At 42.2% G+C, this 26,067-nt stretch overlaps 1 protein-coding gene across 1 annotated transcript in view; it reads right to left on the minus strand.

The window, feature by feature from the left end:
* Nucleotides 1–26,067, minus strand: part of DYNC1I1 (dynein cytoplasmic 1 intermediate chain 1) — a 1,862,117-nt gene that overhangs the window by 1,747,903 nt on the left and 88,147 nt on the right. The gene's annotated exons all lie outside the window — the stretch shown is intronic.

The raw sequence follows: 26,067 nt of genomic DNA on the forward strand, positions 1-26,067 counted from the left end.
AAGATGTCTGTTGGACAGAGTCATTCAAAACATAATTTGCTCTGGGATGATGCAGGCTCTAAATAAAGCTTCTATCCCCTGCACTTGGCGTTTTTTTGTGCCCCAGACAGTTTTTGTCTTAATGTTGTCTTTCCAAAAGTCATATCAAAGCGCGCCCCTTAATTGGGGAACGCCCCCTGGTCACTGCACTGTCCCCTCCTGAGGTTGCAAAATTATTCTCAATGAACTTAATACATCAGTTTAGTTCCAGAATTAGTAATTTATTTCATTTTGTTCAAGAGTTATATTTCACTCAATTATTAATTTTCTCCATATGTATCATATTAACAATCTCCAGTCCCCTCTCCAATGTATTTCGGCTAACTAGTAGCCTTCATCAGGGAGCTGTAGCCTCTAAGTAAATTAATGCTGTAAATACATGAGGACCCAATCATAAAAAAAACCTAAACAACTGTGCTCTACTTGATGACCCAATGAGTTATGTTTCATTGATAGTATCCGATGGTGATGTGAGGAAGAAAAAGCAAATCTCCCAAATCATGCGCTTACATAAATATTCAGTGAATAATATTAAACTGGGCTAACGGCGGTGTATTCCCGTTGTATTAAGAGATTTGATGTGAGGCCGTTCAACCGGTAAAACCTTTTGTGCACAATGCGATCTCAATAAAGTAAATGGCCGGTAGGGTTTTCGAAAAAAAAACAAGGTGCCATCCAAGTTTCAATACAAAGTTCAACTGCGATGCCGCATAAGAGTAAGATTTTAAAACAGTGCAGACGTGCCGCCTCGTTTATTTCGTGCCTGATTGATCTTAACGGGTCTAACCAATAATAGGGGAGAGCACACCCTGGAGCACGCCACAACTAACAAACTGTGCGTACATGAGATTTGAATAGTCTTTCCAAAAGTCGAAACGTAGTGAAGACAGCGGAGCATAAAGGGCTGCAGAATAAATCTGCTTGGTATTTTTCAACATACTTTTCCTTCCTGTCTTATTAACATTTTTTAAGTAAAATGATTCCGGATTGGAAATATTAAAACCTGAAAAGGTGGCGTAGGGCAGTGTTCCCATTGGTTATACATCAGTACATTTCTAGGGTTTTCAGATTTGTGCAAGAAATTATGATCATAGTGATTATAACAATACATTTGTTCATAATCTGATGAACCTTCTAAGTATTCATGATTTGTAAATACAGCAGATATTTCTAAGTCTGATATATTATTAACAATCTTAAAGTCTCAATCATCAGAAAAGGTACTAGATAAAACAAAGTCATTCAAGGAAATCTTGAACTGGTGTAGAATCTTCAACAGCTCCAACAGCTCCAACGGGCCAAAAATGTCATAGTCAGTTCTGTCCCAAGCTATACCACCAGGTATAGGAATGGCTGTGATGTTCACTGATGACAAGTCTCTTTGTTCACAATGAGATGATTTGTGTGGCTTGAGTAGTAAGTTGATGTTCTTACTTGCTTTGTCCTTTTTAACATATCTTCCATTTATCAGCATTCCCAAAGTTATTACCAGAGTCAACCAAAGAAGAAGAAAAAGTACACCCAACACAATCCAAAGTTCAATCCATGGTGAAACCAGATAAGTCTTTTCCAAGTGATGAAAAAGGTCTGTTGCTTGTTCTTTCAAAGTTCTTTTTACTGGCGTTGTTTCAGGTTTGCTGGGATCCTCAGAAAACGTATCAAAGTTAATGAGATAGCCAGAGACAGTTCTGTCAATTGTTGGGATTGCATCAGGATTCGTTGAAATCACTGGAACCACTTGATCACTTGTACTCCGTTGTAGACAGGTGTTTCATGACAAACTGTTATTTGGGTTTCAAGAGGTACAAGTTCCATAGCTTTATTGTATAGTCCTTCATTTCGCAATGCAGATTCTTCAAAGGTGATGAGTCTCTCAGTTTGAACCTCTTGGATATTAGCCAGATTAGGGTGTCTGCTACATTGGCAGAGTCCACTTGGCCTACTGTGTATGATCGGCCACATGATGTGGTTTGACCAGGTTGATGGACACAAGCCTGTTTTCCTTTTTACCAGCAAGGGGTGGCTGTAATACTGTTCTTGATCCCTGGATTCCTAGGACAGGTACTTGTTGTCTGTAAGAAGGTCCAAATTCCTTCTTGTCCGTGATCTTCTCTGAGTAGATCCCCAAGCTTAGGAATCCAGACAGGCCTTGCTGGGACAGTCGGTTTTTCTTCAGTGGTTGTTGGCTTCAGAAATACGTTACTTTGTTGCGCTCTTATTTCATTTAAGTCCTGTAAAACAGCCAAACTGTCTTTGATATCAAAGGGTTTTTGGTCTACCACTGAAGTCTGACAATCTAGATCTGATATTAACATTCTGGTCCCAAAAAGGACTTCATATGGAGTGATACCCCCTAGAGAACTTCTTGGTAGATTATCAAAACTACTTTGGATACTTATTAGATGTTTGACCCGCCCGTCACCCGAGCCTAATACCCTAGCTGTTATAGATTGCTTTATGTCCTGGTTTTTTCTCTCCACTACCGAATTCCCTCAGGATGGAATGGAAAAGAGTACCGCAATGCAACGCCCAATTTGGCCATGGCCTCCTTGTAAGCTTGAGAGCTAAACGCAGGACCCTGGTCAGAATGTAGAGTGCCAAATGCATATGTGCTGATAAAGACTCGCAAATCTTCTATAACAGTTTGTGCGTCAGCCGAGCGCCGAGGTGACATCCAAATGAATCTTGTCTTAATATTTGTGGGACTGCATTTGTCCACAGGGACGTCTGCGTGTAGAAAGTCTAATGCTGTCTAGCAATGGTGTCTGTACTGGGATCTCTACACTGTAGTCAGGTATCTGGTGGCGTTCTCTGCTGCGATCTCTATTGCAGTCATGGCAGTTAATTGCAAAAGCGTGAATGTGAGCATTCATCCCTGGCCACCAGTATGTCCCTTTTAATTCTAGTATTGGCTTGGAGATCCCCTGATGTATCCGACACTCTCCCAAATGTGCTTCATGTATAAAAGCGACTCTATGTTTCCGGTTTGGAATTACTCTATCCCCCACTCCAGGGATTTGAGCAAAAGGAACGGAGTTTGCATCAATTATATAGGAGTATTTGCTTTGAAACTTATTAGGTAATACTGTACCGCTGCCTTTGCTTGTGGCATTGACAATTTAGCATTATTTCGCAGTCTATTTTTGTACGAGTGATTGCAGCTATTTGCACAGCTGCCTTCGCGGCTTCATCAGCCAATGAGTTGCCTGCAACGTGAACGCCATTACGCTGATGACTCAGCGTATGTATCATGTGAGTGTTTTGTAGTCCTTGTCGTAACTGAACTACTTGTTTCCAAAGCACTTTATGCTTAATTGTGCCACCTTTTGCATCTTTGTAACCGTTTTGAATCCAGTTTTGCAAGTATTCATGGTAAGATTGAACACAATATTACGAATCGCACACTATAAGTGTGAGGAACTCGCGGTCCGTATTCTCAAGCGCCATCTTGAATGCTTGTTGTTCAGCTCGTGGAGCTGTACAATCTCCTAGAGATTGAGTGTCAGTGACCATTGGTCAGAATTTGCCATTGCGCCAATGACCTTTAAGCAATCGCGCACGCCGCACTATAGGCTTGTTTACCCCCCGTAGCGGGTTGAGATGATCCTTCAGTATAAATTATACATTCATACTGCTTTAGGAGGCTGAATTTCAGTAGGCAGAGGACATTCTTGTTCGTATTGTAGAAATTATTGTGTCTTCAAATAAGGGTCAGAAACGTATTCAACGTCAGTTCCAGCAAGAGAATGAACCCATTGTATCCATCTCGGCTGTAAAGCTTTAGAATTTGGAATGCTCGCTTTCGTCACTACCTCTAAGGCATGTACAGGTGTAACAACCATAATGCACTTACCCTGTGCGAGGGCTCTCTTTTGCTACTGCAGTTTGAACCGCGATCAGAATTTATTCTGTTGAAGTGAATTTCATTTCTGCTTGTGTGTACAAATGCGATTTGTAGGCTATTGGTACTTTTTCACCTTCGTTAAAAGTTAAGTACGTGAATCCGCAATGACCTGGAATAATTCGGATCACTAAGTTGCGTACATTTACGCGTGTTTGCAAATGTTTTGTTGCTAACATGTCTGTTTGGAGTGAACGCAAAATGTGTGTTTTTGTGTCCAATTTAAAGTACACCGCATACTAATTAACGTGTGCCTTTAGTCTCTTCATTTAATTCACACACTCAACATAGGGACACACTGGGATACGCATAAGGCATATTGAATGAACGTGTATTAAACACATTCATCATCAAACAATGCAAGTAAACATGAGTGATAGAAGAAGTTGTGTTGGCTGTCGACCTGCCTATTCTGCAACATAGGATCACATTTTTCAGCATGCTTTTTAAATTTTACTAAACCTTAAAAAATAAAGTGGGACTCAGCAACATCTACCAGGTATGACTAGTGTTGATTTACACACAATAGTGCTCAAGGCATGACTTGCTTCAGATATCGCTCACCTGAGATTTTACCCCTGCACAGTAGCAGCTGGTGACTTTTCAAGGAGCTGGGGCATAAAAACTGGGGATGAGGTTGACTTTGAGAGCGAGTGAATTGAGCATGCCAAACTGATATAAAGAGGACTAGGGTCAGTTCTGCCCTGAGAAAATTCTGCGGGAAAAGGAGGGGCAAATGGCATAATTTAAAGCTATTTTTGATACAGAATTTACTGAAAAAGCGATAAGGTTTAGAAACCAGTTCTGAAGGTGTAGTCTTGAAATACTAAAAAACTTGAAAGAGTTGAGATTTCAGGTAAATACCTAAAAGCATGATCTATATCTTGCAATATTAAATATTTTCAACAGTAACACCCTGCTTGCGCTTTTCAGCAGGCACATTACCTCTCTTTACTATTGTATGACAAGTCAGTGATGTTTCTGGATTGCACAAAGATCTCAGCAGCAAGTGCTTTAATCCTCATAGGGATGTGACTGCTATTAATGGGTGGAACTAACATGTTGGGTACACAAGGATCTCTACAGAAGATGCCTTGATCTAATTACAGGTTTTAAAACGCACTCGGAGTATGACCAAGTAAGCAATCCTAAACAGAATACCTATCAAATGTGTCCTTGCTTTGAACTAGGCCAGCACTTTATGAGTGAAGCATCCTGGGCTGATCCCACAAATTACTCTGCCGGTCGACCTTAACCCAGACACTGAACACTGCACTATTCTAAAAGTACATCTCATGGCTCGGACGAACCACCACAATGCTATGTCAGTGAGTGCACCTGAAAGCATTCTTCCACAGCACTGGTTAGACAGGGCACCATAAAACATCCAAGATGAACTATGACATTGTATTACCAGGGCATTTTAGCTCACCCAATACTAGAGATTACACACTGCTCTAATAAAGGACTTTACTCCATCCAGGCCTAAAACAAGCATATTACCTTGCCAAGGCTCCAGAAACCATCTAGAGGTGGCAGCATATTATTGCTCTGCAGATGCATCTCAATCCATTAAACGTAGGGACAAGCACAAAGCTAGACAATTGAGAACAGAGACCACCCTACTGCTCTGCCACATTATGTTCGCAGTATCTGTTCTGGGACCATATTGCTCAGTGAACGCACTGAAACACATTTAGAGTTGGGACCTTTGCATTGCTCTCTCAGTGCACTTCACTACACTTAAGGTTGAAAAATAAATCCTACTCTCTAACTTTACATCAACCTATCCCCATCAGGAATTAGGGCCACCACACCACTCAGGCAATGCACTTCAAACCAATCAAGGGCCAAGGGTCTCTACACCACTTTGCGATTACAGAATACACTGCTTTACAAATGCACACCAACCTATGCAAAGCTGGGTACCCAATACAGTTTGGACAGTTCTTCTAAACCCTTCCAGGCCTGTGATCATTTTACAAATCACTCCTTTATTCAATTTGTACAATAGTGCATAGAAAGCAGGCCTACCAAAATAGAAAGCTTTTCAAAAACCAAAAAACACCATTTGCTAGCCGCATCAGACACTGACCAGCAAAAACCTTGTCTGTTGCTGCAACATCAGAGAGAGATGCAGATAGATATCCTGTGGCTGAATAGAAAATATGTTATCAGGAAAACTGAGCTCAAAATCCAGCGTCACCAAAGTACCACATTGTATGATCCTGAAGCAGGATAATTTTGGCCCCACACTTTCATGACTTGACTATGCCATATATACGTGCATTTAGTACTATATATTTGTGTGCCTTAATATCATTAAGGTAAAGTGGTGCACTTGACCAAAATACTGGAGGTGTATTTACTGTGTAATGCAGACATTTACATAAGTGTGCGTACTAATGCTTTCCTTATGGTGATACCTAATTACAGTTTTCCTACATATCTGCATTTGTGTAGTTTGATAACTGTATAAATACTCACATTCATGTTAATAGTATCCGGCAGTTATTTCATAACTGTATACACATCCATAACCATGCCTTTAAAAGTGTATTGAAGTGTTTTGCTACATTAACTTGAAGAAAGACCTTAAACATATGGACTTCAATGTTTAACCTTCAATATAAACTTTTGCTAGGTTGCTATGTTTTCTTTTCTTTGCCGGTGCATACATATGATCTCAGTTGGTGAAAGGCACATTGTACATTAGAGATAATGAGGTTCTGGAGAAGAACGTTTGTCAAGGTCAAGAGACTGCAATGAACAAAAGGGAGGACCTGTATTCATTTTAGTGTCTGGAGACGGGAGAAATCCTAGGATGTCCTGATGTTCAAGCCAAGAGGTGGGAGTATTGAGTGAGGCAGCCAAGTTATACTGTGAAAAGGTGGAAAGTTACTGGGACACATCTTGTGGGATTCTTGAATGGTTGTGGAGTTTTAATTAGTGGTCACACTTTAGGTTCAGGCATATTCCCTTTAGACTTAGAGGGGTGAAAACCTCTTTGCATATATTTGTTGTGTGGCTTTATGCTATGCAATGCTCCTAATTTTGGAGAACTTCTACAGAAGTCTCTACAATGCTGACAACTTCCTGCGTTACTGGATCGTATTTGGGTTTCCCCCAGCTAATGCTACATAGTTTAGGCTTAGTTAGGAAATTTAAATGTACTCATGTATAGACAAGAGGACTGAAAATCATATACTTATCACTATATTTTGCTCTTTATTTTATGTATTGCCATTACTGAATTCCTTGTATGCTTTATGCTCTTGAGGTTAAAGTTTGTCAGATGATTTGGACTGCCTGTATTAATTGTGTATTTTTAGAATATATTCTTGAATTCAATAGTTTGGCTTTCAATTTGTAATAAACCTATATTTAATCCCATTTATCGACTTTTGGGTAATCACTGTGTAGCCAAATGGGCTATACTGAAATTTTTACTTTTGGATGATGCTAACTCCTCTTTATTTTCCAGGGCATCTGTAAAGGTCTATTGCAGGCAAATTTGTATATTTCAATCAGTGCCTTGGCAATTCTATGCAAAAGACTTCAATTACTGTCTCAGTTTACTTTAGCAAAAAATCTAAGACCACCTTTATGATTTTCAGTTTATGATATATACTACAGAAACAAGCATTTGCAATGCAATAGGTCTCATTATTAAAGTTTGAGCTATTGGCGTTTCTAATAATAATGGAACACCAATAGATCAAACATTCACTAATGCGAGACCTACTGCATTGCAAATGATTGTTTTATAAGCTGAGACTCTGCAGTTGTAAAGATACTACAAGTAAAATACTGTGTGTTTAATCCCTGTGTTACACACGGGGATAAAAAAATTGAATCCAGAGTGTTTTTTTATTAAAGGCACTGACATCACTGTTGTTTTAGCATTTACAACATAGGCCAGTTATAGAAGTGCCTCAGATAGGTGGCTAAAGCATAATTGTTGCGATCAGGGCATACCAGAACTCATTGGGGGAGAAAGAAAGAAGGAGTGTGTGACCCTAGAAACCTACAGACTTAAAACAGACAAGTATCAATGTCAGCTGCGTCACCTGGTCTTATTCGCACATTTGTTCTTTGCTTTAACTGACATGAAATCAAGAGTACTGTAAGATAAAACAAAAAAGTCAGATATACAAATTGTGTAGGTTAGTTAGTTACCTTATCCCTTCCCTGTAGATCACCAAGTTCTCCGGGGTAATCCGGTCAAAAGTACTCTACATTTCAAAAGATATCTGGCCTCAGCTCAAGATCCAGAGGCGACAACCCAGCTGAGTTAACAATACGCTTAGACATTTACCTTCCATTTATCTAGCTAAAACATTCTTTTAAGAAAGGTTGGTGAGTGAAACATGTAATGCATTGGCTGAAAGGTAGACAAGTTTCGGCGTTCAAGTGTAGAATCCACTGTGCTTTGCAGCTTGCATGGTAGCTGTGTGAAACATTGATTTTTGAAATATTTCGTTCAGCACTACAGTGGAAAACAGATGTAAATCAAGTGCTAAGGACTATTTGACTGGTCTGCATCTATTGGCGTTTCCTAGTGAAAACTATATGCTGCATGCGTGAATGCTACACTGGTTATGTGGTGGACGTAGGCCAAACTGTCTTGAGGGTTTAGAGACCACATTTGTTATTCAATTTGTACAAGAGGCCGGTTAGTGTCTGTAACAGGGAGTCCAACAGAGTGGAATCTTAGCAACACTATATATTGCTGCTAAGCAGAATACAGTGAAGGGTTGCTCAAGCCTGTCCTACACATGAAGATCTAGAAGCACAAGGCAGCATCATTTGAGAAAAGCAAAGGTAAGTCAGCACAGGTCTACTAAGAGTGCCTACAGTGACCTCCACAGCGTCACCCACTCCAGTCAAATCGCAGTCTAGGAGGTGTGGGACTGCCCACATATCAGGAAGGACAGAAGTGCAAAGGTGTCAAAAGATGGGAGTGCAAAACAATAATGACTGAATCAACAATCAAGGAGGTTTATGTTAAAAAGACATTGTGACACTGGATAAGTTGAAGAAGAAGCTTTAATGACATAACATCACCAACAGCTCTCAAAGTCACAGACAACTCCTCCAGGCTCCAAAACTCCAGTGAGCATGGAATAACAAGGAGTAGAACAGAATGTACAAGTAAAGGAATGTCACTATGTCCGCATGGAATAACAAGGAGTAGAACAGAATGTACAAGTAAAGGAATGTCACTATGTCATAAGATAATCAAAGGGAAACAAGCATATGTACATTACAACACATCCCCTTTACTAAAGGAAGTGGAAAAACAAAGAGAGAGATAAAACAGAAAAACAAACAATTCATAGTACCATAAAGAACACACCCAAAAGGATTAATGATAAAGAAAATCTAAACGTAGTCTCTGTAGCGTACAGGAGCTTGATGAGTTCTCTGAGGAAACCTTCTATAGGAAACAGCACTTTGACCTTCAGGAGGGAAAGAGGGAAAGGAAGAATCCAAATTGGAAGAAGTAGAAGGAGACCCAGGAGAGAACTTAACAAGCCTAGACATGCTCCATTTACAACCATTTTGCAAAGTAACAACATTTCTGTGAATCTTAGTAATCTTAAAAGGACCCATGAACTCAGAAGAACCTTTTTTTGAGAATCTGGGTTTTTTAACAAGGACCCATTCTCCCACACTCCACAACACAGGTTTGGTAGAATTCTTCAGATCATAACGCTCTTTATACCTTTGTTGGTGGGAAAGAATCCTACCCTCCACATTCCCCCTATCCAAGGGGAGAGAAGATTGAAGAGGAAGCCAAGGAGGATTTAACTTAGAACAAGCTTGCCTACCCCGTAACAAAAAAAATGGAGAAGACTTGGAAATATAATTGATGGTGGTGCGATGTGCCCACCAAGTATCACGCAAGACATCCTTGAGGGAACATTTCATTTCAATAGCTCTCTGCACGCACCCTTTGACGACACTTCGAACTTCTTACAACGGATTTTGAAGTATAGTCAACAAGAAGAATAACAAATCTTTCAGAAGGTGTTAGTAAATCAAAAGGGCCCATGATGTCCAAACCCAACTTGGACCAAGGTTGGTCAGGAAAAGTTACAGGAGAAAGTGGGGCCTTACTCACAACCTTAGACTTATCATTAGTGGCACACTGATAACAATCCTTAACAACCAGCTCAACTTCACTGTCCATATTAGGCCACCAGTACCTTTCTCTAAGGCGGGCTTTGGTAAAACTCCTACCCATATGTCCATCATGAGCAAGATTGATAAGTTTGGATCGCATCACAGAAGGAGGTATCAATCTCTCATCACGCATAACAATGCCATCAATGATAGTAAGTTAATCTCTTATCGACCAAAAAGGCAGAAGCTCACAGCTAATGTCTCTACTGTTACAGGGCCAACCTTTAACCACTAAATCCTTGACCAAAGGTAAGACTTGATCATTAGACTGAGCAAGTACCCAGTCTTCCAGAGAAACAGCACTCTCACAAACCCAAGACACCTTGACAGTTCCTAAGTCCAAATGTTCGTCCAGATCCTGTAAGGGTAAACGTGAGAGACAATCCGCAGTCTTGTTCAAGGACCCAGGAACATATTGTACAACGAAATTAAATTCTTCTAATCCTTCGCTCCAACGTTTAAGCCTAGGAGTTAATCTCTCACTCTCCATACAAGAGAACACCTGAATTAAGGGTTTGTGATCCGACCTTACAATAAAAGGAATACCCCACAAATAAAACTTAAAATGTTTAATAGCCCAAACCACAGCAAGAGCTTCTCTTTCGATGCAAGAATAATGCCCTTCAGCCTTTTTTAGGGCTCTGGAAGCAAATGCCACAACTCTTTCTACACCATTGTCCACTTGAGAAAGAACAGCACCCAACCCGGAAAGACAGGCGTCAGTAGAAAGAATTGTCTTCTTGGAATCGAAATAACCCAAACTAGGTAATTGACTGATGGTCTTTTTTACAACAAGAAATGCACCATTGCAATCATCATTCCAGTCAAAGTGGACACCTTTTTTGAGATGGTTCCTAATAGGCTCCACGACGGAGGCAAGGTTTTTTATGAACTTGGAATAAAATTCAGCTAGGCCAAGAAACGACCTGACTTGATCCTTATCAGAAGGGGTGGGAGCCTCAGCAATACTCTTTGCTAATTCCAACTTAGGTTGTATTCCTTCACCAGAAATTACATGACCCAGATAGGTAACAGAAGTTACCCCAATCTTGCACTTGGCTTTGTTAACCGTTAAACCTTTATCAGCCAATCTCAACAAGACTGAGCTCAAAACTTTTTCAGGTTCCATGTTGTCTTTGCCAAAAACCAAAATATCATCTTGGAAAAAGATGACATTAGGGACATCACCTACAACCAATTTCATAATCCTCTGAAAGCAAGCCGCAGCGGATGCCAACCCAAAAGGCATCCTTACAAAACGATATGCACCCAGAGGAGTGACAAAGGAGGTGAGGTGTTTGGAATCATGATGAAGTGGAACCTGGTGGTAAGCTGAGGACAAATCAAGAACAGAGAATATTTTAGCCCCTGCAAGCATAGTGATGGACTCAGGGATATTAGGTAGGGGTTGTCGATCCACCCAAATACATTTATTCAACCCCCTAAGGTCCACACACATGCAAATGTTCTTCCCACCATCCTTGGGGGCCAAAACCACTGGGGCCAACCACTCTGAAGACTCAATTTCTTCAATAACATTCAATTCCATAAGTCTAGAAAGTTCTTGTTTAAGAGGAGCAAGCATCATGTTAGGGACTTTCCTAACTTTATATACACATGGAACAGCATTTTTTTTAAAAATGATTCGATGTTGAAAGCCTTTCAATAAACCCAATTTGTCGGAGAAAACATGGGGAAATTCATCAAAGAAAATGTTGGAGATAGAGATTTGATCAATAAGCATGACCTGGTCAGAGGGTTTGAGGGCATTAGGATTAAGAATAATTCCCAAATCCCTCTGGTGCCTCCAACCTAAGAGATTGTCACCTCTGTAAGCAACATACATTTTACCAACAGTTTCACGACCTTTGAAATGAATTCTCATAACAGTGTAACCTGATACTTCAATACGGGAACCATTGTAGCTAACAGCATTAATATCAGGTTTAAACAAGTCAATTTTAGGAAATGTTTTGTTCCAATTTTCATTTCCAATTAGGGTAAAGGGAGAACCAGAGTCAGCTAAGACAATAAAATCTTCCCCTCCAATAATCACATTACACTCAGGCATGAAAATAGGATCAACATCAATGCTGCCATCACTTGTAACACTAGAAACTACTAATCTGGGAGCATCTGGTAGAGGCATTGAACTATCAATAGAGTGTACTTTAGTAGAAGATTTGCATACCCTGGCATAATGTCCTTTAATGCCACATTTGATACAAGTGGAAGATTTGGCATAGCAGTTGGGAAAAGAAGAAGAATGATTAGGGCTGCCACATCTGTAACATTTGATCTTGCTGCGATCAAAAGCAGTTTTAGGCTTGGTGTTTTGCATAACTTTACAAATAGTACCCTCAGAGATAGAGGGTTGAGAGGGACTCAAAGGTTGAGCAACTTGGTGAATACCACTGGAGCTGGAGGAACCATCAGGAGAGACTTTGTGTTCTTTCATCTCCTTAGCCCAACCAGAAGTATTCTCAATACCCTCAACAATGGCTAACGCTTCTCTGAGGGAAGGATTTTTAGACAGGAGTTTCTCTTGTACTCTAGGGTTATTCGTACATCTGACCAACTGGTCACGAATCAAGGAATCAGTAAGTTCACCAAACTCACAAGTACGTGCCAAAGTTTTTAAAGAGGCAACGTATAAACCAACCTTTTCCTTAGGCTCTTGTACCCTCGCAAAGAACTTATGACGTTCTAAGACCACATTAATTCTGGGACCAAAATAATCCTCTAAAATTTTTAAAGACATGTGAAAAACATCTGTGGGTGAATCACCAGAACCATCATTGATGGGTATTTCGTCAATGCTGTCATATATGTTACGACCTTCAACACCTAAGTTGTGCAGTAAAATTGCTTGTTTTCTTACAGCAGAGAATTTTTCACCACCAATAGCTAATAAATACGAGTCAAAAAGATTTTTCCACCTTTTCCAAGGGAGAATGGGTTCACCCTTTTCGCAAAGGAAAGCAGGAGGCTGTGTCATGGAAGAGGAAGAAGACATTATGAGGTGAAAAAGTGACAAGCAATACAGCACATAATAATAAGAAGAAACAAAGTAGAATAAATAAAACTGCAACTGTGTGTGTATCACAGAAGATACACAGTCAGAAAATAAGTGGAACCTGAAAACATCCGTTGTAAGAAGTTCGAAGGTAGTCGTAAAAATAAAATCCAAAGTCAAAATGTGAATTTTCCACAGTCCGGCGAAAACGCTGATCTTCGGTAACTAGAAAACGCTGATGTTCGGTAACTAGGCAACCAGTGAGGGCAAGATGGTGGCACGTATGCGCATGACGTCACTGCGTCTTCATGTCACGCAAGGGAAGCCGGGAACTCCAGGAGAATGCAGAACACTATGGCGGTGTTCGAGGTTCAGCGCCGCTCCAGCGAGAATGTCAGCGCGGCTCCAGCGCGAATGTCAGCGTGTTCAACAGCGCGTTCAACAGAGAGCCGAATGAAGAAGGAGAACGAGGCAATGGCTTGAGGAAATGGATGGAGCGCGCACAATGGCAGGTAAGACCGTTGGTGAGCAAATGTAAACAGGGCAGCGTTTCCAATGAGGGAAAGGAAACGAGCAGGGAGAAAGGGCAAAAACAGTATAAACGGGTTACCTGGAGTGGAAAACTGAAGCGGAAGACATGCTCCAATAAAAGGTCACAATCCAAGGGTAGATCAGCGGTCTGTGGATTCAAACAAAGTCGAAGAGAAAAACGCTCCAAGTTTGTAATGAAAAGTCAGAAAGTCCCAAAAGTCAGGAAGTCTTGAATTTAAAAAAAACGTAGAATGTAAAATCCAAGTAGAACTAATCCATAAATCCAATAGAAGAATATAACCAAAAACCAAATCCAAATGAAAATCCAAGAAAGTGGGTTCAGGGTTAAGTGGTGATGTGGCTTGTCCCTTCCAAGCTGCCAATCGTCGCCAGTGTTAAAAAGACATTGTGACACTGGATAAGTTGAAGAAGAAGCTTTAATGACATAACATCACCAACAGCTCTCAAAGTCACAGCCAACTCCCCCAGGCTCCAAGACTCCAGTGAGCATGGAATAACAATGAGTAGAACAGAATGTACAAGTAAAGGAATGTCACTATGTCCGCATGGAATAACAAGGAGTAGAACAGAATGTACAAGTAAAGGAATGTCACTATGTCATAAGATAATCAAAGGGAAACAAGCATATGTACATTACAACAGTTTACTTCCAGATTTGCAGTATTAAAGCCTACAAATAAGTTAGTCTAGAAACATCTATTCTATGTAAAACTTTTTACTGCTGAAAAATGATGGTTCTCATGGTCCTAATACTTGAAAATAGCTATAATGCTGAAGAGTACTGTGTGTTGCGCATTATCCAAAGACTGTCCTGAATAAAATGTTTTAATGATGAACTGTACTAGTACGCACATTCCTAGGACAAACTAGAATATACTTATTTTTAATTAAAACTATTTATTTAATTAGAGAAGGACTGCACCAGGAAAAAATAAGAGGAAATGGTCATGACATTGTCGTCCATTTCCTTTCTTATACGAAGTTACCTACAAAAATAATAAGGCGAGAAACATTATAGTTTAGTGGCGAGTTGTTCCGGTGCACGTGGCCCAACCCAAGGAAGTCATTGTATGTGATCTGCGGACGCTCGTGTCTACAATGCATAGTTCTGATGCAGCGCTGATGCTTAGGATCTTTATCGCAAAATCCTACTTCTAAACGGACAGTGGGGTCATCTCCTCTGAACCGCACTGTCACCCCATGGGTTTATCTGGACGTTGTGGTGCTGACTCAGTCGAGTGAAACAGCAGGAGGAAGGAAACTGCGGGAAGAGGGAAGAAACGAGCAGAAAAGGCAAAACAGAGGGCAGAAAAGGAACAGAGCAAGACACGAGCAGAGAAGGCACAGAAGGGTGCAGGCGCAAGCAAGGTGGACAAGAAATCACTCGCAGGGGGAGCTGGCACGAGGATGTGATGATATGGCCACGGACAGGCAAAGGATGAAAGACGCTCTCATTCTTGGTAAACTGAGGGCCAGTCACCCAGCAGGACGAGCACAGCACACAACAAAGAACAAGACCGACAAATACTTGTGGCGAGTTAACCTTACTCTGCAAATCCAACTCTGCACAAGACAGACTCCGAGTCACTGGAGCACACAGTATTGATGTCGAAAATGCATCCTTGCTTTCCATTTAGGCTTGCGCTACAGAAATACTGCAACATTCACACATGCATATAGGCACTCAGAATCTGACCACACGAGGGTCCTGGAGACATGTAATCAAGGCAAAATTGTTGCTGTTGGTCACTTGAACAGTGCAAAAAGGAAAGCCGTCTTTAAATCATGGGAGCGAGGCTTGCACTCAACATTGCATGGCACTAAACAACTACAGACAGTCAGTCATACGCCACTCTCCTAGACGGCAGACTTTTAAACACAGATTACAACAACTCGTTCCAATATAGCACTTAATATCACACATTTTTTCCAGTTTATGGGCCTCATTACAAATTACATGGATCGAAATGAATTCATGTTTTTATGCATTAAATTCACTCAATCTGATTAGGACTGGTTTGGTGTTTCCACATCCAATTTTACTACATGTGGGCAAAAACTGGTCATACAATAAGCAACACCCTTGCTAGAAAAAAGCTTTCCTTTCTTAGTCCCCCAAAAACCTTCCGCTGCACTCACAAGTCCGCACATACATTTACAACCTGATCAGAGCTGCTGGTACATGTAAGCGGTAAAATCCCATACAATGGCAAATTAAGTGTAGTTTGACAACCACAAAGGTTGACGCCATGCAATAATTTAACATTTCATGGAGTTCAACTCCTAATTGCACTGTATTAAGGTCACTTACATTTTAACAGAGCGCCAGTTATGTGAATTTTTTTGCGATCAGGGCATATACAAAGTATCAGGAGTTACTATTATCACATATAATGTTACTCAAGTTTCGTTCGAAGGCTGAGGTGGCCTTTCAGGGATTCAAAATTCTGACTTGCAAGTCACAGCAGATATCAGTAGCGAATGTTTAACTCCCGGAGCCATCTGACCAGCTAAGGAAATGTCACGCAAAACCAGCCAAAATACATTAGGCAAACTATGGAGGTGCAAGCCTTTACATCTACATTCTATACTGCTGACTCTTTCATACGACCTTCATATTCATTGTTTTGAGTTCGGTCGTGTGCTACAAGATTTACTCGGTTATGTTCTCTGCTACTTTGAGGACAAAAGCCTTTTCTTATGCAACGCGACTTAATGCCAGGACTATGCTACAATAAAAAAACAGAAGTATCTGGATAGGTCTCCGGCGGGCCGCTGATTACTGACAAGTGAATGCTGCAGCAGGCGGGTGGGCTCCGCTGTGCTGACGATATTTACTAAAAGGAATGGGTGCTGTTTAAACTACGATGTACCCTCCCGACTAAGCTTACAAAAACAAATACTTTTTTGTCGCCCGAACAACGCTCAAGTAAAGGCCCTACTTTACCTCAATGTAATGGTTTTAAGTAACCACACAATAAAGTTATTCATTCATTCAAGTAAAGGCCCCACACAGTGTCCATGGGGTTCAACCAAAATCTTTTTTAAGTAAGTCCTCTGTTGAGTGTACTCAAATCTCTGCGTCTAATAATACGATTGGTGGAAAAACCTTGGCTCTCACCCATACCGTTTGATATCTTGTGCATCAGCACAACTTGCCTGATTCACAGGCAAGGAAACACAACTACTATGAGTAGACAAATAGCGCTCCTATGAGAAAAAGGAACGCATGACACCCACGAGTTGAAGCAGGACTGTTGTGTGGGTATGTACTAGTAAACGAAGGCACAGAGAAAAAGCACACCAGGTATTGATGTGAAATTACCACTGCATGCATGTCTGTTGAATGCCTACACACCCCGTGCTTTTGGTTGGGGTGCACCTTACATTTCACAAATGTAACCTGGAATGGAATAAGATACGTAATTAATGTGTTCCACCATAGAACCATGTAAAAAATGCGATCTGGAATGGAGTGCTATATACAGTAATTGTGTCCCAATATGCAACCATTGTACTTTGCTCTGTTTCAGATTTTCCCTTACACAGAAGGCTGTAAGCGCGCTGAACCGTAAGTAGACGGTCTGGCACTTAATAGAGTCAGGTGATGGGTGCGCCTTAGCGTGCGCAGACCTCCCGACTCACCTCACTTGGTCCGGACGAAAACCTACAAATATTGAAATAGGTTGAAACATGTTGACCATTCTTTCACTTGAATTTTGATACTTTCTGGTCAAAAACCACGCCAGTATAAGTATCTCATTTAGTTTTTAATAATGTCACATGACTCCAGAATAAAAGGCTTGTAGGCAGTACTTGTAGAACACTTTTTAATTCACAACTCACACAACTAAAACCAACTCCGCTGCAGTTGCAGGCGTCGAAGCACACCTGAGTGGCACTCGTTCACTCAGGTGAACCCAGATGATGAAGCATGTCACCAACCAGGGTGGTGAGTGAGGGGTTTACTAAAAAAGAATGTTTTCTCAGCGTGCAACTTTTTCCTTCCATTTCTAATAATGGGGGTACTCCTCCTTTTTGTTTTTTTGAAATAATAAAAAAACAAATTTTAAAATGATAAACATGATCATGACGGCTGTAAGCAGGCGGATGTGCAGGACAAGGCAAAAACAACAAAATAGCTCCCCTTCGCCCAGCTCCTAGAATCTGTACTCACGCGGGGGCGTAGCTCTCAACAGTGCAGCAGGTGCAGTGGCACCAGGGCCCAGGCAGCTGGGGCGTGGGTGAAGGGGGCTTCTGCACTCCAAACATTTCTTTATTTCAGTACAAAATCTGGAAACGGGTTGGGAATTTTGCTTGCTTTCGTCGGCATCCATGCTACGCTATTGGATTCGCCACAGAGAAGAACGCGGACTAGATTCAAATTCACTAGCCTTCAGAAAGAGTTAAGAAGCAGACCTATTCCAACTACACATGGATATTACAAGCATTTGCAATGCAATAGATCTCGTATTTACGCGGGTTTGCGCTATTGACATTGCAAATGGCAATGTCTTTTATTCTTGTTCTCGTTTTTAAAACATAAAAAAAGGCATTGTCTTTTGCAATCTTAATAGCTCAAACTAGCATAAATGCGAGACCTATTGCATTGCAAGTGCTAACTCCTGTCCTGCAGTTCCCCCGGGGCACAAGCAGGCAACCACTTCTGTCAGGACAGCTGATCTCAGCAAAAAGACAGAAGTGGATGCCTGCTTGTACCCGGGGGGATTGACATTAAAAAAAAATATGCAGAGGGATTGTTAGCTTGTCTGCAAGATAAGTAGGTGTGCTTGCTGGTCGGGATCACTTTGTAAATAATGTAGCTGTCTTTGCAACTTGGCATACACTCAAAACCTGGATGCAAGGAGTTCAATTCTTGCAGTGTGCTAAAATCACAGAGGAGACATTGTGCCTATTAGCAGAGTTGTTTCGCTGTGTAAAGCTAATGTAACCTTCAAACAGCAGCAGTAAATAGATTTCCACATGTCAGTTTGCTCTATTTTGTTAATAATATGGGACTGAACTCCAGCACTGTGGTAATAAATATGTAAATACGGTTGCTGCAGCAAAATATATTGGGCCACAATTTTTTCGCCGACATGATAGAAATGGTACCATTTGTATAACTACAGCGTGTGTTTGCGTGCTTATGTGCGCATGTGTGTGTGAGAGAAACAGGTCTATACTCAGGCGGTTCTAATCTAGTGCGTTGGCTCACAAGATGTATATTTCTGGTGCCAATGACTGTCAGTCTCTCAGTATGTATGGATATACACTTACGGAGCATATTACAAATCTTCAGGCAGCCTAATGCCTTCTCCTAGAGAGCCAGCACGCCCTGCTGTCAGGCCTCTCCTGGAGGTGACACACAAGAACAATGCACGTCTTCTCCTCGTCCAGATAGGTAAGATGCCCTCGGCAACATTCGCACTTTTCAGAGGAGTCTTTTCATTTGCTTCTTCCATGGCATCTGTTCTGTGGTTGCCAAATGGCACCAGCACCTTTTGTGCAGTGTGAACACGTGCTGCACAAGATGCCCAGAGAGGGCATTCCACAGTTCACACGCTAAAGCATCGCTGCTAACAGCTGTGTTTTACAAGACTCCTGGTGCAATGCACGCCTCAGCGCGTGCTCCAGGGACGTTCCTGCAAGTTTCCAGCGAGGATAAAATCTGCCAAGCGCACAGAAAGGATTACCAGAGTACACAACCATCTGTAAAGTCTTAGAAAATGTTCTCTGTGCTATATTTGAGGGCAAACTATGCAAGGATTATACAAGCCAATGATTCATAAAACAAAACAAACGCAGAGGCTTTCCCCGGTCGTCTGCATGAATTAAAGCGGCAGTGAAAGTGATCCCTAGTACAAAACATGCCCGCGAGTGGTACGCGCGCCACAGCGACACACATGGTTTCAATTATTGCGCCTGTGTCTGTGCACGATAATTGAAACCACATGGGCTATTGGTGTCTATTACGTGCACCAAGCGCGTAATAGACACCAATAGGCCATGGGCGGATCAATGCGCCCATCTGTGGCCTATTGCTTGCAGTCTTTCATTAAAAGACGCACGCAAAGGCCACAGGCTGCCCACAAAAGGAAAAGCACACGCACAAGCGTGTGCAATTCCTAGGGCAGCTTCCAAACCCAGTTTTTCACCTACTACATGACTCGCCCTGCGCGAGCACTGCCGTGAAGTGCAACGCAGGGCGCAAACCCTAAAAACTAACGTGTGGTTTATCACAGGTATCAATAATAATTTGTTTCCAATATGAAAGTGTTATGTTTTACAGGTCGTTTCCTGTACCATTTATTTACTGAATGTCTTGCTAGCTCAGCTCATGTTTGGACTTGAAAAAGCAGGCTAGACCCCTGTCTCAGCCCTTCTTATAATTTTCTTGGTTTGTCCAGATCTAAGAAAACAGCCCCTATGTTTGAGCGGCTGCATTCTCCTTGGGCATCTGACAGGATTAAACAAGGGATGTATATGATACTTGCAGAAGATAAAGTTGCTAAACCTCGGGAATATTTCAGCAGGTGTGAGCATGTGCAGGAGAATGTTCAAATGCCTTCCTCAGCAAACTTCAGCCACAAAAGTACATTGAAACTATTGTAAAGGTGTATGCAAATAAAACGAGATTCAAGCAACCAGTCTCATCATTTTGTTAAGAGCTTACCCGTTTAACTTCTTAAAATTGGATTAACATTGAGGTCACCTTTCTCTGGAAAGTTTTGTAGATGTGGGAGTTGATAAAGGGTTAAGTTAAACACAAAACATTTCAAAATACTTTTTTTCAAGAGCGCCACATTGCTAAGTTGTCTTGATATTGTCACTGTAAAACGCTGGGACTCCTCATATGTAAGGCATTTAATGTATAGAAAAAGTCACAGCAGTGGTTGACAAGGAAAAGGGTAGTGCTGTTATTTTTCACAAGAAGGAACGTTAACCCGAAGTTTCTTATGTCGGTCTACAGTCTGGATTTAAATCGAAGCAGTTACATGTATGCACATCAGAGCAAAGGCTGGCGCCTAGAAGAAGGTGCTGTGAAAGGGCTTCTAGAAGTGATATTACTACGTTTGGGTTATGAGAAACCTTCTGTTAAAACTGGCATCCTTTGGGTGGTATTTACCTGGACTTTGCCTTTCGCATCCACGTTTTGCCGATTCTTTTTGTTAGCCTTAGGACTCGGAGCACTTTATCAGTGCTAACCAGTACCACAGTGCATTTGCTTCTCCCAAAAACATGAGGACACTGGTGTATACTTGATTGAAGTTAGTTGTAATAGTAATTGGTATTCCATATACCGAGGGCCTTTACTTCAAATGCTACTAGTGGGCTGCAACACGGATTGTGCCACCCACTGAAGTAGCTTTTAAAACCTGTCGCAGGACTGCCACTGCAGTGGCTGTGCATGCAGTTTATTGCCACTTCAAAATGTCATTTGAAACTACTAGCCAGGCCATAAACTCATCCTTTATTACATAGAATTCACCCCTAAGGTAGGCCCTAACAAACCCTAAGGGCAGAGTGCCACGTAAGTAAAAAGTAGGACATGTACTTTTGTTATTTGCATGTACTGGTAGTGACAAACGGCCTGTTTTGTTTTTCATTACTATGAGGCCTACTCCTCTTGTAGGCCAGCAATGGGAATTCTTAATACACATTTAGGCTGTAATTCCTGATCAGAGAGGAGTAGCTTTTTCATGTTTCATCTGTTTGAAAACTTTTATTATGCTATATGGAATTGGTCTACACCCAAGAAAAACAGACAGGCGACAAAATTAATTGGGAATGCAGCAAATATTAGGCAAATGCATGTTAGGGGAGGGCTACGACAAAAGAAACTACCGTAGTGTGGTTCACTGGTTAGAGGCGGCAGACCCGAGAGCAGAGGACGGCCCGGGACCAGGGTTCGATTCCCGGCGCGGCAGGTTTCTGGACCAGGGTCAGCGGACTCGATAATTCTCTCGCCTCGGTGCCCACTCTGATCAGCGATCACACTCGGTAACTCTGGGCATTAGCTTGCCTCATCTTCACTAACGGCCCCACCAGACTGCCGGGGATGCCTGGTCTCACCCTGGAGATACCGAATAAGGGACCATCTCTCAGGGAAGCCAGGAAGGGTTTCGCAGCGGTCGAAGCGCCATGGGACCCTACGGGTAAGTAGTGCGCTATATAAATGCCTATACATTTACATTTATTAAATGTTAAGGAACATCACCACCCCCCTCTCATAGATGAAATAGAAGTCAGATGCTTTAGAGATTCTAAAAGAAGCTCAAAAACCTAATACTAAAAGACGGAGTTCCCCCGAGTTTCAGAACATGTAACTGGCCAATTACCCTCCATCTCAACGTTACAAAGACAAAGCTAGAACAAAAACTGTAACTCATAATGAAAAGCAATTTCTTCTTTATGACAGACAATTAATCTAAGGAAAATACAATATTTGCAACTCCCACAAACAAACTACAGAATTGTGAGACATGGATGATGGATGGAACATTTAAAATATGTCCAAAACCATTTTACCAATTATTCACATTCAAGGAACAGTATCACAATAGCAACATCCCCGTTATATATGCCCTGTTACCAAACAAACCACTACCTATGTAGAACTCTTAACAAAAGAAAAGCAAGAAACTAATAATTACTACCCTTTAAAAATTATCATAGACTTTGAACAGTCAATGATACAAGCCATTCTGAAAAACTACCCTCACACTGAAATACAAGGTTGCTATTACCACTTTAATCAATGCACATGGAGACACCTTCAAAAATCTACACTTAAGGGTCGATTCCGAAAAAAATGCCTTCCTAATGTTATTCGTAGGCTACCTTCCGACCGACAAGTATCCGGAGTTTTTTCCAACAAAAGTGCAAGTACGATGAGTTTTCCAGGCAAATCCCGACCGAATCTTTGGGTCCGATTCGTGCACTATGTCAGTACCTAACAGGCTCAGGAAACACGTATATCGCGTCATTTGCAGGCCCAGATCAACCGATTTCCGGATTCGCAAGTACAATGTGGTTTCAATACGCGACCTACTGGGTCACGCCTCCGGCACGTCAGGCAAGGCGCATGAAAGCGCCGAGTAGCACCAGAACACGATCACCTGGTATGAGACGGAGCAGCCATGTATCCTCTCACACATGTGTTCCCTATACTGTACGCCTACCGCTACCGATGCGCACGCCGCAGAAGGTAAGTCATACATCTACCACACACCAAATTGTCACGAGTACACGAAAGGAAACACCACTATAGGGGGGTGGAGGCCTATCACTCCCAGCATTGTCCACCCCATGGTGGGTGGATGCCTATCACTCCCAGTCACTGTCCACCCTATAGGAGGGTGGGTGCCTATGACTCCCAGGATATCCCAAACACAGGGTGTGGATGCCTATCACTCCCAGTATTGTCCACCCCATAGGGGAGTAGATGCCTATCACTCCCAGCATTGTCCACCCCATAGGGGGGTGGATGCCTATCACTCCCAGCATTGTCCACCCCATAGGGGGTGGATGCCTATCACTCCAGCATATCCCAACCATAGAGAGGTGGATGCCTATCACTCACAGCATTGTCCACCCCATGGTGGGTGGATGCCTATGACTCCCAGCATATTCCAACCATAGGGGGGTGGATACCTATCACTACTAGCATATCCTAACTAGAGGGGTGTGGATGCCAATCACTTCCAGCATTGTCCACCCCAGAGGGGGGTGAATGCCTATCACACCCAGTATTGTCCACCCCATAAGGTGTGTAGGCAGATAATTCCCCCACTTATGAACAGTCAAAATAGTGTATGTGTGTATACTGACACCACAATTTAGACATGACGAACAACATCTGACAAACTTCCATCACTGCAGTGACAAAGAGGTGATTGTGGGGTCAATCCCCCAGCATCATTATTCACATAGTTGGAATGGGGTATAACCCCACTCACTGTGATCACAAAAATATTAGTATGGGGTTAAATCCCACAGCATAATCAATCACATTGGTGGTATGGGGCTAACACCACCCTCAGTCTAGTGACACTAAGGTGAATGTAGGTCTCCCACCCCTATCATGTTCATACAAAAATGTGTGTCCGGGTGACCAAACACAATGTTGTGACAATTTACTGTTTGGGTGGCAAACAAACACAGGACTGTTGAGGCTAACATTGTAGTGTGAGTAAAAATACACACAGCCATGTGCAGACAACTATTGCCATTGTGGGATAACTTTCGGCAAACTGCAAATGTACAATGTGAGAAGTGTCAATCAAAAAGAATTAACACACTCCTTCATTCACATCAGCTAGACACAAATACAAATGAGCATATCTGAAACTACCCATTTGCTGAGATCCACTTCCCCACCCTGGGAGCTATGGCAATATGACTAAATATTACAACTCAGGTGCAGACTGAGGATGCATGAGTCCCAAAGCCAGTACAGAAAATGACAACTAACAAATCTACACCACATGCCACACCAAGACATGAGAACTAAATGGCTGAAGATGAACAAAGACAATCAAACAGCCAAGCTCACTAAAATAGATTAGAGATCAACTACACACTGAATTTGCTAGCACACAGGTGACTCATGGAATACTAAATGTGTCACATGTGAGTTAGCACACAGTGCAGGCCCACATCTCAAACCAACCATGGATTACATCACAATGAGCACATTGTACTGGGGCACACACATCACAGACACAAAGTGAAATAGGCCCAGAAACAACTGTCCCACTCAGCACACAGCAAGATTTACACACATTAACATCTGTAGGGACTAAATTCATGGACTGAAATGGTAATTGAACACAGGGACAAATGCTAACATCACACACGCCATGGGCCCCGGATAGGTCACATAGAAAATACATTGCCATTAGAAGATTTATCAAATCTTGAAGCTCAGCTGTGTTATGCATGCCCATGGCAGGGGTCCACCATGTCAGAAGTACACACGGTCATGGATACAAATATCACAATACACTGAACACTTTGTTTGCATCAGCCTCTGTACATGTGTGTCTCCAGAGTCATCTGCATGTAGTCAAACTTCATGTAAACCTAGTTGTACTGATGAGACAGATGATTTGTTAACTAGCAAAGCGCTATCATGCATGTCAGCCGTAGAGGATTGTACCAAAAAAATATGGTACAATGTGCACAAAGGTCAGCACAACCTATCTGTTAAAGTGTAAGTCCAATATGGCCATGTCTCAAAATAATGTCACATTTCATTAAGAAAACATTGTCGATCTTGACCAGCTGCAATAGTAGCTGATGCGGACTCTGATACATACGTTAATAGGACACATTTACTATTGACAACATGCAGACCAGCACATTGCCCTGTGGAATTTTAGTTTACGAGTTGAACATCATCTGCGCCAGCTTGTCACCCACGTACAACGTGCACGACAGCCATTTTAGGTATCATGGTCTCCCTGTCCACGATCGATCGCCAGCGCGCTCCTCTGACCCTGCAAGCATCCTCCGCGCACCCTGGTTCCCCCTCCCTCCCTCACATGAGCATAACCCTTCTCCTCCTGCATGACCCTGTCCTTGGGAGTTACGCCCGCGCCTGACCAGCACCTCCTCTCCTTCCATGAATACCCCTCTGTTGATAAACCATCCCTCCGCGCTTGATTGTCCCCGCAGCATGAATACCTCTCCTTTGATGACCCCTTCCCCCGAGACCGACTGTCCACACAGGTCCGAGGCCATCGCCTAAGCCGGGAGATACCGTTTACTGCCCCTTATTGTATGGAGTCGCTCCTCTTCAAAGGACCCACTATTGATCATGGCCTCCCCACCCCATGGGATACGATCAGGCGCACACATCCTAAGAATCGGCGGAACACTCAGCCGCGTGATGGCCCCCTCCTGTTATCAGCAGGGTGAGGACCTCTATTGTGTATGTATGTGGGGGTGGGTTTGACACGAGGATTATGGGGACGTCATTTCATAAGCTTAAAGAGTCTTTTATACAATAAAGAATGCTCACATGTCATAAACCAGGGTATAAGAGGCCAGGCCTCAGAGAGGCTGTTAGAGCACCTCGAGACGATACCTTGTTGTCTGATCTGATGTGTTCTGCTCCGTCGGAATAAAAACTTCTGTTTCCTGCCTTCCAGTCTCCAGCGCCTGCCTCATTGCTTGGTAACTTGAATGGTATAGAGGCGGTTAGCGCCGGGCAAATCTTGGAAAAAGCCATAGCCCTACCCTTTTTCTACAATTGGCGTCCCAAAGCGTGGGGCCCATCAGCGGCACGTGGATCCAGTGGGAGAGGTCCCGACGACAGAGTGAACGACTGCAACGATCGGGAGAGCTCGTGTCCGATAGACCC

Source organism: Lissotriton vulgaris, chromosome 10, assembly GCF_964263255.1.
Source record: "Lissotriton vulgaris chromosome 10, aLisVul1.2, whole genome shotgun sequence".
In the NCBI taxonomy this organism is placed as follows: domain Eukaryota; kingdom Metazoa; phylum Chordata; class Amphibia; order Caudata; family Salamandridae; genus Lissotriton; species Lissotriton vulgaris.